This window comes from Chlamydotis macqueenii, chromosome 8, assembly GCF_036417535.1.
Source record: "Chlamydotis macqueenii isolate bChlMac1 chromosome 8, bChlMac1.mat, whole genome shotgun sequence".
NCBI classification, from domain to species: domain Eukaryota; kingdom Metazoa; phylum Chordata; class Aves; order Otidiformes; family Otididae; genus Chlamydotis; species Chlamydotis macqueenii.
The window spans coordinates 7,616,528-7,635,997 of record NC_141563.1 but is presented as its reverse complement, the minus strand read 5'-3'; positions in this window follow the sequence as shown (position 1 = coordinate 7,635,997).

The window sequence follows — 19,470 nt, the reverse complement described above, 5'->3', positions numbered from 1 at the left end:
GCTGAATCTTTTCTCCAGTTGTTCCCAGCAGGAGGGGAGCCCTCCTGTCTCTGTCCCAGCCCCGCTCATGCTCTGTGTACACTTTCGTTTCCTGCATAACCACAGGGGCCACGCTTCAGTTCAACCCTTTCAAACGTGGCCCCATGCTTCCCGAAAACCCAAGACAGGCGTGGGACCACAGCCATGCGGTGTTCTTGTGCAGAACAATAGTGTAAGCCCAATCATAAGCAGTTTTTGAATTGGATTTGTTTTTAGAATGAACACTTCCAAATTATCCTCCCTGTGCAGCTCATTCTACTCTGGTGTCCCCTGGAGTCCTCCGGTAAGATAAAATAACAGAGCTCGCCTCCTTCTGCAGGGAAGTCACTCCATCTACTGCGCTCCGCCCATTGGTCCAATCATCTCAAGCCCAACCCTGCCCAGAGTGGGCGGTGAGGCACCATGCTGTGCCAAGAGCTCATAGACCGAGCCTCCATTTCTCACTAACAAGGGGTACTTATCAACTTTTCCTGCCACTACAAAGGGACCAAACCCACTTCGGAGACACCAAATTTAGTTTCCACAAATGCAGACTCTCTGCCATCACCCTTCACTTGCCTGAGTAGACAACCTCATACATATGAGGACAGCTCCCCCTTTTGCCCTAAGAGATCGTGTTGTTAACTCCCCTCAGACAGAGTCCAAGCCTCAGCTCCAGTCCAAGTCCACGCGCTGTGTGAGGTGTGCGGGAAATTCGGATCGGCCCCCTTGCGTTCTAGACACCTCTCATCCGAAAGGATGTAGGGCTAGGTGCGGCTGGACCGAACCGTCCTTCCCCTGTTACAGACCACACACAACCCACACGCCTCTGTCTTTCAGTGTCCTGATGACTACGCTAATTTAAAAAAAAAAACTATTATGGCCCACTTGGGACTTGTGATGGGTCTTTTAGTGTGACCTCAAATTGCAAAATCACAGTGAACACGCCACGGGGGTTGGTTTCAATCAAACAGCACACACTTTATTATTTCACCCGTAAAGCAGCATGCGATAGGTGAAAGGGAGTGAAAAGGAAGAGTAACGATACGAGAATAAGAAAAAAGAAAAAAAGAAAGAAAGAGATAATAGCTGCCACCACAGGTCTGAGGTGTCCCTGTGGTCCTAGATCCAGGCAGCGTCCCACTGGTCCTCACGATCGATGTTGAGCCTTGGTGAGTAAAGCTCTTTGAGGTCTCCTTGTTAGGGGTCAACCTTTTACGCCAAGTAGCAAAACTGGCTTCTCCTGTATGTCAGGGCTCTCCACCTGTTCTCAGCCCTTAGTTCATAAAAAAGCACACTTCTAAACTATCTTCAGTTAAAGGGCACTTTCTCAGCATTGTTTTTGAGACAGTGTAACCGGTTCGTAGGATTCCTGTGCACAAGGTTCACCCAGCACATCATATTTGAAAGCACAGCAGTAGTTAGTGCTCTGTTACAGCCTTGCCTAAGCAGCTCCCAGCACAAGCAGTTACAGCTCCCAGCAGAAGCAGCTCCCAGCACTTTGTTCTCCCTCTGTGAGAGTCCCACCACCCAGACTACGCCAGAGACACCGCCGAGCAGGAGGGTGATGGTCAGCGGGGCCAGAGCACAGAAGGGAGGGAGGCGCAGCACCTTCAGGGCGTCCCCTGTTGTGCGCAGAGTGCTCCGCGTCCTTCCTCCCTCCGCTCCGAGCCGCCTCTGGTTATCCCCTCAGCAGATTCAGGGCAGAGCACTGAGCAGGCGTTGGTGCACGCGTGGCCAGCGCATGCAGCAAGGCTGCCCAGTACGTGCCGTGCTGGCTAACAGCGGTTCCCGGACAGCAGCACCATCCTGCTCCTCAACACCCCTCCCAGCTCCCCCTCTCCCAGCCAACACCCCTCCCAGCTCCCCCTCTCCAAGGTCTCATCCTCACAGCTGTGTCCAGCTTGTCATTCCCCACAGTGGCCCTACACAGACCATCACTGAGATCCCTCACACATGCGACCACAGGGTCCATAGTTGGGACACAGTGGCACTCCACAACCCGACCCCTGAAGCAGTGTAAAGCTGTATCAACAATTGTCCAAAAACTACTAACTAGACCTGGTATAAAACAAACCAGACCTGGCAAACAAATACCATCTACACACAAGATCAGCAACAGCTGATTTGATCAACCCCACACCCACATCCACCCAGCAAACAGGTTCCATCCAGTTGCTCCCACTAATTGCTGATCCAATCAGCGTATCTCTTGCAATTGTGCATGGATGGACTTCAAGTGGGACCTTAAGTTCACGCAACACAAACCGTCCAAGTCCTCACAGCCACATCCATGACCTAGGAGTAAAAACTCAATAGCAGCGTGATTTTGAAGCACAGCATGGCATATGCTCTCTACATCAAGTACCAAATCAGGAAAAGCTGTACCAGTAGCATTCGTAGTAGGTTTGAAATAGGTACAATTGCCTGCGTCCAGTGTTCCCAGGATTCCAAGTTCTTGTTGGGGTAATGCAGGTGACTTACCCAGACACGGCAGCCAGCTGCCCCACTGGTTTGGGAGTCCAGGCAACCCCTGGTGTGTTTACGAGTTCGGGCAACTGCGTAACCGTGTCAGTGAACTCACTTGCGGTGAGGGGTACTCCTACCAAGCTCGTCATAAACGGGTTCCGGGGAGTCGCTCTGCTGAGACAAAAAGAGTCTTGTCCAGTCACCTTCGCCAATGTCACCCATACATTTTACTCACAGGGGAAACGTCTGTGCATAAACATGTCAAAACAAAACACACTGTCACGCTCCAATTTCAGATGAGAGGAAGGCCCCCTTGCGTTCTAGCCCGCCTCAGACGAGTCTGGGAGGCTAGGGGCGGCTGGACCAACCTCTCACACACTGGAGCAAGGTTTTGCTTGTATTCAGGGGAGCAGAATTAAGACTCAAACTGGAGCCAAGCGCTAGGTAACTTTATTTGCGCAACAACAAGTTTGCAAATGCAAGAGAGAGAAAGAAAGGAAAGAGGGGATAAAAGCTTCAGTTGCAATGGCAAGCACCACGGAGCTGCGGCATCCTGACAGTCCAGTTCACTTGGTGGGAGAATGTTCCACCCAGTGTTGGTCATTTCTGTCCTTTTAATGTTCCTCTCATTGCATATTCATTGTCTTTCCAATAACCACATCGCATATTCCAAGAGCAGGTTTCCTTGGGCACACCCCTTACCTGGCAGGGATACAGATGGCCAACACTGCCTCTGGGCCCCTCTGTTTTTCTGGCCTGGGCCTAGGCCCATGTCTGAGGGCAAGGCTAAAATTCTTGCAGTGGGCTCTGCATTCAGGTCCACAGGAAAACAGGAAGAAACCAGGAAGCCCCTAGACCTGTGGCTTGACTGGCTTCCAAGGAAACAGGAGTTGGCTCCCAAGAAAACAGTTAAACCATAGGGCTAGAGTATTCCTGATGTTCCCTTGTTCAGGGGGTGGTTTGATGTTTCCACAATGTTGAGACAAACATTCGACACAGTCTTACACTCACAGAGTGAAATAACAATGGGAAGGTTCTGGCTGAACAATCTTAAGACCATAACAAGGTTTAGTTCTCTCTCATTAGCAAACTGTCTCCCCACAGATGAAATTTTAATACCTACTTTGATAAATGGCATTTCAGCAGAGCAATCACATAGCCTAAAAACCCCTTATTTTTAACCTCACAGGGGTTGTCAGCTGTAACCGGTTCATAGGATTCCTGTGCACAAAGTTCACCCAGCATATCATGTTTAAACGCACAGCAGTAGTTATTGCTCTGTTACAGCCTTGCCTAAGCAGCTCCCAGCATAAGCAGTTACAGCTCCCAGCAGAAGCAGCTCCCAGCACATTGTTCTCCTTCTGTGAGAGTCTCACCACCCAGACTACGCCAGAGACACCCCCGAGCAGGAGGGTGATGGTCAGCGGGGCCAGAGCAGAGAAGGGAGGGAGGCGCAGCACCTTCAGGGCGTCCCCTGTTGTGCGCAGAGTGCTCTGCGTCCTCTCTCCCTCTGCTCCGAGCCGCCTCTGGTTATCCCCTCAGCAGATTCAGGGGCAGAGCACTGAGCAGGCGTTGGTGCACGCGTGGCCAGCGCATGCAGCAAGCCTGCCCAGTACATGCCGTGCTGGCTAACAGCGGTTCCCGGACAGCAGCACCATCCTGCTCCTCAAAGCCCCTCCTGGCTCCCCCTCTCCCAGCCAACAACACCGCTCCTGGCTCCCCCTCTCCAAGGTCACATTCTCACAGCTGTGTGCAACTATCAACAGTAGTCCAAACAATACTAACTAGACCTGGTGTAAAACAAACCAGGCCTGGCAAACAAATACCATCTACACACAAGATAAACAACAGCTGCTTTAACCAACCCATCCTCATGTCCACCCAGCTAACAGGTTCCATCTAGTTGCTCCCACTAATTGCTGGTTCAACTGGCATTCCTCTTGCAGTTGTGCATGGATGGACTTCGAGTGGGACCTTAAGTTCATGCAACACGAACTCTCCAACTCCTTACATTGATGTCCATGACCTAGGAGTGAAAAGTCAATACCAGCGTGATTTTGAAGCACAGCATGGCATATGGTCTCTACATCAAGTACCAAATCAGGAAAAGCTATACCAGTAGCGTTAGTAGTAGGTTTGAAATAGGTACGATTGCCTGCGTCCAGTGTTCCCAGGATTCCAAGTTCTTGCGGGAGTAATGCAGGTGACTTACCCAGACACAGCAGCCAGCTGTCCCACTGGTTTGGGAGTCCAGGCAACCCCTGGTGTGTTTACGAGTTCAGGCAACTGCGTAACCGTGTCAGTGAACTCACTTGCAGTGAGGGGTACTCCTACCAAGCTCGTCATAAACGGGTTCCAGGGAGTCACTGTGCTGAGACAAAAAGAGTCTTGTCCAGTCACCTTCAACCCTGTCAGCCACACATTTTACTCATAGAGACATGTGTATGCATAAACCTGTCAGAAGACAAAACCAAAGTTAAGAGCCCCCCCTGGCCTTTTGTCTTTTTATTTTTTTCATTCTCTGCATCAGAATTGCTGTGCAGCTACACTCAACCCATTTCACTCACCCATGCTGTGAATCACCAGCAGCCACCACTTCAGCTGCAACTGGCCCTGGCTGCCCACGGGGGTGATACCAAACACGTGCACCCCCAAACATTTGCCATACAGGGTTGGGTTCGGTGTGGAGTGGGGGCATCTTCCAGAAACACACAGATGCCAGAAGGCCTGCAGAATTAAGAGATCAGAATCCCCACTCGGTGGTCAAGGCAAATGGAGTGCCACTCTTGTATCACCCCAGAGTGAGTGGTACCTTTACTGGCCGGGCTGGGTAACTTTCCATCATTAGGAGGGGCCTTTGATCTCCTGCCCCGGCACAGTCATTCAGCACACGCACGGCAGTGGGCAGATGATCTACCCATCGCATGTGTTTTGTACCTCCGAGTCTACACCATTGCTGTTTCAATAGGCCATTAAGGCGTCCCACCAGTCCTGCACCCCGTGGGTGGGAAGGTCAATGCCAACACCCACTGTACCTCTCTCGCAGCCCCCCAATTTGCTGCGGTGTGATTTCTTAAGTGAGAACTGTTGTCTGATTGTATTTCAATTGGTGTTCCATAGTATGTTTCAGTCATAGCCAGGCAGCAAGTAGTACTATAAGCATTTGCACATCTACTAGCCAATTCTGCAGCCACTGCCTGGGCACATAAGAAAAATAAATATAAAAACAAAAACAAACAAAAAAAAAGCCTGAGGTTTGTGACAAGAACAGGGAGAGATTCTTAAAGCTACCGTGATGGGCAAAACAGACTTGACCTGGGGAAAACTATTCATTCATTACTAAAACTAAAGCAGGACAAGGGGAAAGAGAACGAGAACCTTCCCCCACCCCTCCCTCTCTCCAGGCTTAACACCATCTCCACCTCCTTCCCCCCACCCTGAGCAGGACTTGGTGAGTGGGACAAGAAGAGGTAATAGGTTTAGGGTCCGTCCGTCACGCATTGCTTTATGCTGCAGTTTCCTAAGATGAAACCTACAACAAAATATAAGGACATTAATATATACAAAATGAACAGTGTACAATTTCTCACCACCTGTTGTCCAAATGACCAATACTTTGTCTTTACCCAGTTTCCTGCACTTTAACAAGATTTGGGAAGCCAGACAGTGTCCTTGGTTCCATTAACAACAACTCTGATCAGAGTGTTTGTATCAATATTCCTCACATACAAAATCCAAAACTACTAAGAGGAAAATTAACTCCATCCCTGTGAAACCAAGACACAATCCTCGCCTTATTCCACACCATCTACTTCATGCTTATACCTACACACACACGGATTGCTTATACCTGTCTAGGAACCTCATAATTTCCTCTGGATTGTAATTCGTTAATTCGTCTGTTCGCACTGCCTGTCCATTTCCACTTAAACATCTTAGAACTTAACGCTGCACCTTGCACGGCAACAATCCCAAACTGGATGTGTCACTTGTTCCAATGGGGTCGACCTGTGACACCGCACACACCAGAACACTCATAACACAAATATAGATCAGCTGGAACAAGCTTACGTCCACACCACCAACTGCGAACAGCAACAGAAGTACGACACCACCGACACAAAGGACACACACACACAAACACGCCACCCCTGTCAGGGGAAGTCAAAGCTCCAAAGACTGAGGGCTACTTGCCCCCCACCCACATGGGACAGCACACTCTTGGACAGCATGCACCCCACTGACCAAGCCCCGTCCACTCGCTCCTTACTTCCCACTCCCTGGGTCGTTTGTGCTACAGGAATCCCATCCTCATCGCCAATTTATGTAGCTGGTTCGTAGGATTCCTGCACACAAAGTTCACCCAACATCCGATATATAAAAGCACAACAGTAGTTATTGCTCTGTTACAGCCTTGCCTAAGCAGTTACCAGCACAAGCAGTTACAGCTCCCAGCAGAAGCAGCTCCCAGCACATTGTTTTCCCTCTGTGAGACTCCCACCACCCCAACTACACCGGAGACACCGCCGAGCGGGAGGGTGATGGTCAGCGGGGCCAGAGCAGAGAAGGGAGGGAGGCGCAGCACCTTCAGGGCGTCCCCTGTTGTGCGCAGAGTGCTCTGCGTCCTTTCTCCCTCTGCTCCGAGCCGCCTCTGTTCATCCCCTCAGCAGATTCAGGGGCAGAGCACTGAGCAGGCGTTGGTGCACGCGTGGCCAGCGCATGCAGCAAGGCTGCCCAGTACGTGCCGTGCTGGCTAACAGTGGTTCCCAGACAGCAGCACCATCCTGCTTCACAACACCCCTCCCGGCCCCCCCTCTCCCAGCCAACAACACCCCTCCCGGCTCCCCCTCTCCATGGTTGCATCCTCACATCTGTATGCAGCTATCAACAGTAGTCCAAACAATACTAACCAGACCTGGTATAAAACAAACCAGGCATGGCAAGAAAAAGAAAAAAAAAAACAGTATCCACACAGAAGACCTTAAATAACTGTTTTAACAAACTCCACCTCCATGTCCATCCAGCCAACAGGTTCCATCCAGTTGCTCCCACTAATTGCTGGTTCAACTGGCCTCTCTTGCAATTGTGCATGGATGGACTTCAAGGGGTCAGTACAGTTCATGCAACACGAAACATCCAAGTCCTCACATCCACGCCCATGACCGAGGAGTGAAAAGTCACTAGCAGCGTGATTTTCAAGAGTAGCATGGCATATGCTATCTACGTCAAGTAACAAATCAGGAAAAGCTATACTACTAGCATCACTAGTATATTTGAAATAGGTACAATTGCCTGCATCCAGTGTTCCCAGGATTCCAAGTTCTTGCGGGGGTAATGCAGGTGACTTACCCAGACACAGCAGCCAGCTGTCCCAATGTCTTATACATTCAGGCAACTCCTGGTATTTTCAGGAGTTCATTTGACTGTGTAACTGTACTGGTGAGCTCACTTGCGGTGTTGTAAATCAGTTCTGGGGAGTCGCTGTGCTGAGACAAAGGGTATCTTGTCCTGTCATCTTCACCAACGTCACCCGTACGTTTTACTCACGGGGGTAACGTCTATGCATAAGCCTGTCAAAACAAAAAACAGCTAAGACCAGGGTTAACATACCTTCCCCCCTTTTGTCTTCCCCTCCCCATTCTCTGCATCAGAGTTGCTGTGCAGCTACACTCAACCCATTTGAGTCACCCATGAGGGCGATGGTGACAGCCTGTGAATCACCAGCTGCCACCACTTCAGCTGCAACTGGTCCTGGCTGCCCACAGGGGGTGATAGCCAACACGTGCACCCCCAAACATTTGCCATACAGGGTTGGGTTCAGTGTGGGGTGGGGGCATCATCCAGAAACACACAGATGCCAGAAGGCCTGCAGAATAAAGAGATCAGAATCCCCACTCGGTGGTCAAGGCAAATGGAGCGCCACTCTCGTATCACCCCAGAGTGAGTGGTACCTTTACTGGCCGGGCTGGGTAACTTTCCATCATTAGGAGGGGCCTTTGATCTCCTGCCCCGGCACAGTCATTCAGCACACACACAGCAGTGGACAGATGATCTACCCATCGCACGTGTTTTGTACCTCCCAGTCTACACCATTGCTATTTCAGTAGGTCGTTAAGGTATCCCACCAGTCCTGCACCCCGTGGGTGGGAAGGTCAATGCCATACCCACTGTACCCCTCTCTCAGCCCCCCAATTTGCTGTGTGATTTCTGGAATTTTAACTGTTGTCTGATTGTATTTCAATTGGTGTTCCATAGTATGTTTCAGTCGTAGCCAGGCAGTGATAGTAGTGTAATCATTTCCATACCTACTAGCCAATTCTGTCCCTGCTCCCCAGGCACATGAGAGAGAGAAAAGAAAAAAGAAAGAAAGAAGAAAAAAAAAGTCCTGAGGTTTGAGAAAATAACAGAGAGAGATTCTTAAAGCTACCGTGATGGACAAAACAGACTTGACTTGGGGAAAACTACTCATTTATTACTAAAACCAAAGCAGGACAATGAGACAGAGAACAAGATGAACCTCCCTGCACCCCTGTCTCTTCCCGGGCTTAAGACCATCTCCAGCTCCTTCCCCCCCAAGCGGCACAGGGGGGAAACAGGGAATGGGGGTTAGGGTCAGTTCATCACACATCGCTTTATGCTGCAGTTTACTGAAAGGAAAACTACAACAATAACAAAATATAAGAACATTAATATATACAAAACTGTGTACTACCTCTCACCACCCGACGTCCAAATGACCAATACTCTGTCTGTCTTTGGTCCAGCTTACTGCACATTAATGAGACTTGGGAAGCCAGACAGTGTCCTTGGTCACATTAACAACAATAACTATCATTGGGTTTTTTTAACAACATTCCTCACATGAAAAATACAAAGCTACTGAGAGGAAAATTAACTCCATCCCTGTCAAACCAAGACAGAATCCTCCCCTTATTCCACACCATCTACTTCATGCTTATACACATAAACACACTTGGCTTATACCTGTCTAGCAAGTTTTTACTTTCCTCAGATTGTAATCCCTTAACTCATCTGTTCGCACTGCCTGTCCATTTCCACTTAAACATCTTAGAACTTAATGCTGCGCCTTGCACAGCAACTATCCCAAACTATTCCAACGGGGTCAGCCTGCGACACCGCACACACCAGAGCACTCAGCTATAGCACAAATATAGATCAGCTGGAACAACCTTACGTCCACACCACCAACTCCAAACGGCAACAGAAGTACGACACCACCGACACAAAGGACACACACACACACAAACACGCCACCCCTGTCAGGGGGAGTCAAAGCTCCAAAGACTGAGGGCTCCCTGCCCCACCCTCCCAACTCAGGACAACGCACTCTCGGCAGCGCACGCACTGCGCTGAGCAGGCCCTGTCCACTCCCTGGGTCATTTGTGCTACAGGAATCCCACCCTCGTCGCCAATTTATGTAGCCGGTTCATAGGATTCCTGTGCACAAAGTTCACCAAGCACATGATATTTGAAAGCACAACAGGAGTTAGTGCTCTGTTACAGCCTTGCCTAAGCAGTTCCAGTTACCAGCACAAGCAGTTACAGCTCCTGACACAAGCAGTTCCTAGCACATTGTTCCCCTTTTATGAGAGTCTCACCACCCCAACTACACCAGAGACACCCCCGAGCAGGAGGGTGATGGTCAGCGGGGTCAGAGCAGAGAAGGGAGGGAGGCACAGCACCTTCAGGGCGTCCCCTGATGTGCGCAGAGCGCTCTGCGTCCTCTCTCCCTCTGCTCCGAGCCGCCTCTGGTTATCCCCTCAGCAGATTCAGGGGCAGAGCACTGAGCAGGCGTTGGTGCACGCGTGGCCAGCGCATGCAGCAAGGCTGCCCAGTACGTGCTGTGCTGGCTAACAGCGGTTCCCGGACAGCAGCACCATCCTGCTCCAGAACACCCCTCACGGCTCCCCCTCTCCCAGCCAACACCCCTCCCAGCTCCCCCTCTCCAAGGTCACATCCTCACAGCTGTGTGCAGCTTGTCATTTCCCACAGTGGCCCTACACAGACCATCATTTGAGATCCCTCACACAACATGACACAGTTTTCTTCCATCATATTGGTCCCCATTTAAAGTTTTCCCATTGCACAATAGCTTCTACCAGCCTTAACTAACACAAAGAGCTATCGCTTGGTAGAAATAACTCCCTAGGTTAGTCAGATTTTGTCTTACGTCATACCATTCCTATCATATAGGATATTCACAGAGCTTACGCTAGAAGAAGTTACAAGGCAGCAGTTACATGAATGCTAGACAGTTGCTACAGCAAGCTAGAACTATCTCAGGCCATCACAAACTCACACAAGTCCTGAGACTCTTCACTGCCTGGTGAACAAAAAAAAAAATCTTATTTACTAACAATGGCGAAAATCCCAATTAGTAGGCAATCAGAAGTATTTATGTAAAGAGTAAAACCCTCTAATGAAGAACAAGAGTCTTTGCAAGCGGATCATCAGGTTATGCTCAAAGTGTAAAAGTGTTTACAGAAAGAGAAGACCAACTGGGCACACCTACACAAGTCCTTCAAAGCTTTTTTCTTTAAGGAAAAAATACACTCTCAAAGGAAGAGAAAGCTCGTTTTTCACCCATGTTAAAATGAACTCAGAAGCTTCTGATATTCCATTACAGAGCCCTCCACCCACAATCCATACAAACTTCACAATGGAGTGAAGGAACCAGGAGCTCCTGTCTCAGAGCTGCCACCAGCTTTTGGACCTCTCTCATGGAGCAGTCTATTGCTAGGTAACAAATTTCCAGGGACCCTGAAAAACCTGTGAATTCTTTATAAAAAACGCACACCAAGCATGCTTAAATGGGCTGGGGCTGTCAAGAAACGTCCAAAACACACTGAGGGGCCATCTCCAGAAGAACATCAAATGAACTAGCACAAGATGATAGCAGTGGCTTCAAAGTGCAAGCACAAAAAGAAACCAGAAGACCTCAGGCTATAAACACAGATGATCATTTACTGATTTGGACCCTGTAGAATTTAAACACACCTTGTAGAACCCTATAGTTTGGAACATGTGGACAAAAACCATACAACTTGGTTACGTTGAAGAAACCCGTAGCGATACAACCAGAAAAACAGTTTGGCAAGCTATGTCAGGAATTCTGGGCTTCCACATTTTGCCAGTTCAGTGACCAAGGTCCCTAGAGCTTGCAGAGATCTCAACTTCAAGGCTGGTTTGCGGGCAATTATGTGTTTTCTAGACCGAACTCTTCCGGCAACTGAGAAACTCAAGAAGCCAATGCCAGACTTCCTAAGCTGTTTGGCATCCCAAGTGGCAGAATACTAAAAACTCAATAGAAAGTAGTTTCAAGGACAAAACCAAAGGTTTCAACTTCCCAGCTTGCAGTAAGCTGTAATATTTATTGTTTTGTTCCACAGAGACATCAGAAGTATTTACCTCCTAAATATCAGAGTTACCAGTCATAGTACAGCTGTATTCAGCAGCTAAAATACCACGCTGTTGCTCATTCCCCCCTGAGCATCCCCCATCCCCACAGTGGGACATGGGGGAGAATTGGGACAGAAAAGATGGCAAAACTCATGGCTTTAGAGTAAAAAAAAAAAAAAAAAAGTTTACGAGAACACCAGAAGAGAAGAAAACAGAGATGGAAAACAACCAAACAAACCCCAGTACCAGAAAAAAATTCAGCACGTAATTCCCAGTACAATACCTCACAGTGGATCCTGATGCCCAGCTCCCTCCCAGGCAGCATGAGCCTCCCCTCTCCCCCATCCCCACTTTATACACTGACCCTGGTGTCACATGGGGTGGAAGGGCCCTGGGGCCAATTTGGGTAACCTGTCCCAGCTGCTGGCTAATGGGTGACCTATCCCAGCTGTGTCCCCAGCCACAGGGGCCACCAGCTCCAGCTCCTCTCCCAGCTCAGTTGAAAATTAACTCCGTCCTAGCCGGAACCAGGACATTGTCCTATGAAGCAGAAACACCAGGTTGCAACCAGGCCTAAGATCTCTCCAAATTCACCATCACACTCTGGTATTACTTCCTTGACATTCCTTTCCATCGAACAATGTGTGCATCTATCTTATTTTAACAAATAGGTATGCCTGGGATGTGTAGACTCAGGAAAGCTATGCATATTGCAGTGTGAATGTCCTGGATATACCTGAATAGCCCCGCTCTCTCTGCAAACCTCCAACCCCGAAGCACGAGCATGTCAGGAATGGCTTGCAATACCCTGATACGCATGAAGTGGCGTGGTACTCCAAACGCGGTTGTCCCTGGAGTCAAGAAAGGAGCAGCTAACTTCAATTGCAGCAGAATCAAATATTGAAAGCAACATTTTAGAGACATAACAAGTTTTGATTCGTGATGAAATGCATGGATTTTGATTCTGTAATATCTGTAAAATCTACTTCTTGGTGAACAGACCTCGCTATTGAAGATTTCCATAAAGAATAGAGCAATAGTAATAAATTAATGTCACGACAGAACTCAGCAACAGTATCCTTCCATCACACGAATCTAACATGCATTTTCTAGTTCTGTTTGGGCACTCCTGCTATGCAGATATTACTTTATAAATCAAAAGTCTTTGGTAACTTTACACGTAGATCTATTTTATACCCATCTTACATTATTCCGTTTTTAATTTTTGTCTTAAAATGCCCTATTTTCCCAGCTACCTTAAGACATATGTCCCTAAGGTGGCTGCTTTTTCTGTCAACAGCTGCTTTCAAACTAATCCTCAAGTCCATTTCTATTTTTAATCTGTTCTCTTTGAGTTGGTGTCGTATCGATGACAGCATTCTAGTTATTTTGAGAAGAGAGCTATCTGCTTTAAAATTAACAATCAGGAAGAAATATTTTTCACAGTGTATTTTAATATAGCAAAATGCTTCCAGTTTCTTTGTGGAAACCAAGTCAGTGTCAAACTGCAGGCAGCACATTAAGTAAGCTCCACCAGTCTTATATTCGTTTATTTTTGGGCGTATTCAGGTGAGTTTTTACAAGCAGTTTCATGGACATTGAAAAGCACACACTTAGAAGAGGTCACTATGAACTTTACAATAAAATTTCAGATAGAGCCAGAAATTTTTTCATTTTTGTTTTGAAAAAGGGGGAAGATAAAAAAAGTGGGGTCTGTAATGCCATTCTGCACAGCTTGAGGAATAAATTACACATCTACATAAAATGGTGCCAAAAGTTGTCAAATTTCTGAAAGCCTTTGGAAAGCATGAGGAAGTGCGGAATAGACAAAATAACAGAGTCACGTCCTTCCCCGTCGTCCCGCTGCTACACCCCGTTACTTGATTTCATCGTGTCATCACTAAGGAAACAGCCTCGGGAAGGAGAGGAAAATCTATTCCTTCGATGCAAATATTCACAAAATCCTCTCAATTTTAGGAAAATCTACAGACAATAGACACGTCGATGTAAGGCAGAATTCACACTTCACTTACTCTGAAGGTGAAGGAAAATTTATGGTGATTCAAACGACTGCAAGTGTAGCGTTACCTTATACCGAGCACAGGTTAAATTCCCTCAAGTGTGGATGAGTGTAACTTCGCTGAATGAAAGGAAGACTGTACCGGTCCACGCAAGTTAGAAATTACTTCTGAAAGAAAAGCTTTTCTTTCCTTTGCTTCCTTTCTTTCCAATTCTTGACTTTTTTCTTCTAATGTATTTGGCCAGGTAGTGCCAAGCCAACAGTTATTACTGAGCCGGTTTTATGTGTGTTGACACAACACACTCTACAATCAATTCCATCGACTTCTGTCCAATAGCTCTTACACCTGCACTTACAAAACAGTTACTGAGAGTTGGGCTTGTTCTGAAGACACAAATGATCCAACAGGCATCCCCACAATTGCTGTTTTTTCCAGGTTTTATACTTCCCAAAAATTACCTTTATTTTTTCCTCCAAAACAAAAGGAAAGGAACGGTCAGAAGAAGAATCATTCTGATATGTGTCCTAAATTGTCTTTTCTTTGCAACGCTTTCTGGAAGCTGAAAAGTCCTACTACTTCATAACTGCTTTGAATTCTGTTTAACAGCTAGATTTGTATCCATCACCAATACAACTTACAGTTTTTGTACTATGTCACAAAGTCGCTAATGAAGCCTGACGTATTATATGCTTCACTCATCCTCACAGATATAAAAAACCATTTACTTTTGCATGCTATGTCTTCCTGAAGACTTCCATCAGGAAAAAAAAGTCTTTGTGAGTTCCTGTGTTTCATATGTTTTTATGTATGTATATATGTATTTATATGTTTTTCTTTTATATACATTAAAATGTTCAGGTAGTTTCTTCATGATATCATCATGACTATTGTTCTAAGGAAAACTGATGAACTGTTTCTTCATCTTTCTTAATTCTTCGGTGAAGACAAAAATTTCAGCAAGAGGAAAGCAATGGAAGAATTCACACTTCATACGACGTTATGTGATTATTGCTGTGGTTCGAACACCGAACAGGCAATGTCAACAGGACTCCCAGATTACTAAATCTTGAGATGGCAGGTGGCAATAAACCAGCGGGGAGGAATTGGTACAGCTGTCAGCGGCATTTGCTGGAGAAACAGATGAGAACTGAAAAGCTAAGGATATTGATACTGGCAGGCTGCCTAAGGGATTTTTACATTTTTTCAAAATTGCTATCTAAGTTTCTTTAAGTTTTCACTTTTTCCATTTATATTCAATTTTTTCTTTTTTTTTTTAATTCATTGTATCCATTAAAGAGGCAAGAAAAGCTCATAGAGAATACAGAAAAGGATTTCCACAAGTCTCCTAGTACAAGCGTCAGTGTGCGTCTCTTAAGTTCAGTGGGAATTTTACCGCAGGACAAAACCATTCTGTGGAGTCTGAGTTCAACCATCACCGATTCTCTTAAAAATTTGCACTCTACAGTGTTATGTGTAATGAAATGATTTTGAATAAAAGTATATTCTCACGCCTGTGGAAAAATTTTCCATCGAGCCAAATATTAACACCTTGATTCTGAAATCATTAGCTCATTAATCCTTCTTCTTCCATCCCAGTTCTGTTTATTTATAAAGCACCTTTCCTTTATTTGGAGCTAAATTATTTCTTTTACTTTGGGAAGGGAATGGTCTACAACGGCTATATTTCAATATAGAACAATTCAAAATTGAACTCCTATTATTAATCCTCATTTTCTATGCTTGAAATGGGGAGAAAATAAAGATGGAGCCTAAGTAGCACGCATAATTCTCAGAATGAAGGAAGTTGCAGTTATGAATATCTCAGGACACAGCAGACAGGAGCACAGTACTTGGTCCCAACAATTAACTCGCTCTTCGAAAGTCCATTTAATATGATCATTTCTGAATTTTGCTGTTTCCTGAATTTGGTGGTTTGTTTCTTTTTTTAGTCTTTAGATGCTTTGCTGATGCATCAGCAGATGCATAACATATATGTCAGAACACTAAATTTGGCTTAAAATAAATAGATTTTTTTTCTAATTACATTAAAGACATTATAAAACGTTTCTGCATGTCAGATAATCTTCTGCTTCAGACAGTGACCTTTGATTTGATGGTGTGGTGTGGGACAGAGGGGAAGAGGCAAGTCAATACTGTCCCTCCCAGGATTAAGGAAACCTTGAATTGCAATGTTTCTACTAATTCTATTGTTCCCTTCATTTCTGTCAGGAATCTGGTAAATGCCCTGTCCGTTTTGAAGTCTACTTTTCTAAAATCCACCCAAGAACTTTAGCTTTGTCTTACTAACTAGTTTTGCCCACTTTTTGAATCTCAATTAATTTTTTTTTCAGTCTGCCCCCAAAACATTTTCATGACTATTTGTCGCACGCCAGAAATTTCTTGGTACTCTGCTATTTCGGAAGTGGTGCTTAATTGCCCAATAGGAGACCAATTCCAGTCATACTCAAATACAAAAGGAAAACTGGAGAAAGAGAAATTCAACAAATGAAATGTTACTTCTTTCTCTTGTTTTTTTTCTTTCCCTAAATATGCTAACACCCGCCTAGGAGACAGTCATGTTATAATTTCCCATCCGGATTATTCTCTTCTTTGCATTTGTCTATGCTGCTTAAGGGACTCCTGGATGCCCACACGCAACCAGCAATGGTCCAACAGACTTTTTCACTGTTCACGTTTTCACTGCTTGTATCCTTTCCGCAATTCCCGCATATCCTGTGACTTTTGCTTGTTCCTTGCTGTGACTCTTCCACTTGTGCTTACTGTAGTCAATCCTCCTTGTACTTGGATTTCACTCCTTTTGCAGCCCCTGTGACAGTTACGTTTGAGCATTCCAGGCTGTTGCAATCACCCTAGATATGGTTCCTTCCTTCCCAGATTTTCTGGGGAGTCAGTTCCTCCTGCCTCCCGGTGTGATACGATTTCTCATCCAGTTGTTCTGACAGTATTCCCAAGCCACAGTTCATACAATTCAAAAAAGATTCAAAATGACTGGAGGAAAAGAGTCTCCCTGATATTCTTCTGAGTCCCATAAACTTACTTCCCACCCTTTTCCAGATTTACTTAAATCAACGGTCCTTTAGTGCTCACATCCTTCTTGGATCAATTTCTCATCCCTCGGGCTACATGCCAGCTTCACACAAGAGTAGAAGCTCTCTTCCAGCTTTTAGCTGCTTGAAATCCATGGCGCCTTCACAAAACTGGAACAATCTTTTTTCCTGTCTTTTCCAGTTATCAGCCACAGAGATACTAAAGACATCCTGGAAAGGCTTTCAGAGGCTTATTTCAGAGGCTGATATTTTTTGTAAGTTCAATTAATAAATGTAACTAGAAGACAGAAATACTTAAGCATGTTCTTGCATGTTTTTAATTATCTTCAGTCAAGTTCATAAAACATTTGTTCCATAAATACTTTGAACATACACATATACAGGTATAATTATAGTATATCTATACCTATACAACATCCATTCATATTGCATTAGATTGTTCATATTGCATTAGATTGGTTCTCCTGGGGGACTTCAACCACCCTGACATCTGTTGGAGAGACAACACGGCAGGGCACAGGCAGTCCAGGAGGTTCCTGGAATGCGTGGACGACAACTTCCTCCTGCAGGCGATAGAGGAGCCAACAAGGAGGGGTGCCGTGCTCGACCTTGTGCTCACCAACAGGGAGGGGCTGGTGGGGGATGTGAAACTGAAGGACAGCCTTGGCTGCAGTGACCATGACATGGTGGAGTTCAAGATCCATGGGGCAGCAAGGAAACTACATGGCAAGCTCTCTGCCCTAGACTCCAGAAGGCGGACTTCGGCCTCTTCAGGGACCTGATGGGCCAAGTGCCATGGGAGGCGGCCCTGGAGGGAAGAGGGGCCCAGGAAAGTTGGTCCATATTCAAGGAGCACCTCCTCCAAGCTCAGCAGAGGTGCATCCCGATGAAAAACAAGTCGGGCAAAAAGGCCAGGAGGCTGGCGTGGATGAGCAAGGAGCTCCTGGACCAACTGAAAGTGAAAAAGGAAGACTATAGAGGGTGGAAGTGGGGACAGGTAGCCTGGGAGGACTACAAAGAGGCTGCGCGAGTGGCCAGGGATCGGGTGAGGAAGGCCAAAGCCCTGACAGAATTTAATCTGGCCAGGGATATAAAATGCAACAAGAAGAGCTTTTATAGGTACGTAGGGGAAAAAAGAAAGCCCAGGGAAAATGTAGGCCCTCTCCGGAAGGGAACTGGTGTCCTGGTTACCCAGGACATGGAGAAGGCTGAGGTTCTCAATGACTTTTTTGCCTAAGTCTTCACCGGTAAGGGCTCTTCTCCCACCACCCAAGCTGTAGAAGGTGCAAACAGGGACTGCGAGGATGAAGAACCGCCCACTGTACTGGAAAAGCAGGTTCGGGATCATCTGAGGAATTTGAAGGTGCACAAGTCCACGGGTCCTGATGAGATCCATCCGCGGGTCCTGAGGGAACTGGAGGATGAAGTTGCCAAGCCACTGGCTATTGTATTTGAGAAGTCGTGGCGGTCTGGTGAGGTCCCCAATGACTGGAAGAGAGGGAACGTAACCCCAATTTTTAAAAAGGGGAATAAGGAAGGCCCAGGTAACTACAGGCCCGTCAGCCTCACCTCTGTGCCTGGCAAGGTCATGGAGCAGATTCTCCTGGAAACCATGCTAAGGCACATGGAGAGCAAGGAGGTGGTTGGTGACAGCCAACATGGCTTCACCAAGGGCAGATCGTGCCTGACCAAATTGGTGGCCTTCTATGACGGGGTGATGGCATCGGTGGACAAGGGACGAGCAACTGACATCATCTGCCTGGACTTGTGCAAAGCTTTTGACACTGTCCCGCACGACATCCTTCTCTCTAAACTAGAGAGACATGGGTTTGATGGACGGACCACTCGGTGGATAAGGAGTTGGCTGGATGGCCGCACTCAGAGAGTGGTGGTCAACGGCTCAATGTCCATGTGGAGACCGGTCACGAGTGGCGTCCCTCAGGGGTCCGTGCTGGGCCCGGCCCTGTTCAACATCTTTGTCGGCGACATGGACAGTGGGATAGAGTGCACCCTCAGCAAGTTCACCAATGACACCAAGCTGTGCGGTGCCTTCAACACGCTGGAAGGGAGGGATGCCATCCAGAGGGACCTTGACAGGCTGGAGAGGTGGGCCCGTGCCAACCTCATGAAGTTCAACCAGGCCAAGTGCAAGGTCCTGCACCTGGGTCACGGCAATCCCAGGCACAAATCCAGGCTGGGCGGAGAATGGATGGAGAGCAGCCCTGAGGAGAAGGACTTGGGAGTGCTGGTGGATGAGAAGCTTAACATGAGCCGGCAATGCGCCCTTGCGGCCCAGAAGGCCAACCGCATCCTGGGCTGCATCAAGAGGAGCGTGGCCAGCAGGTCGAGGGAGGGGATTCTCCCCCTCTACTCTGCCCTGGTGAGACCCCACCTGGAGTACTGTGTCCAGTTCTGGAGCCCCCAACACAAGAAGGACATGGACCAGCTGGAGAGGGTCCAGAGGAGGGCCACAA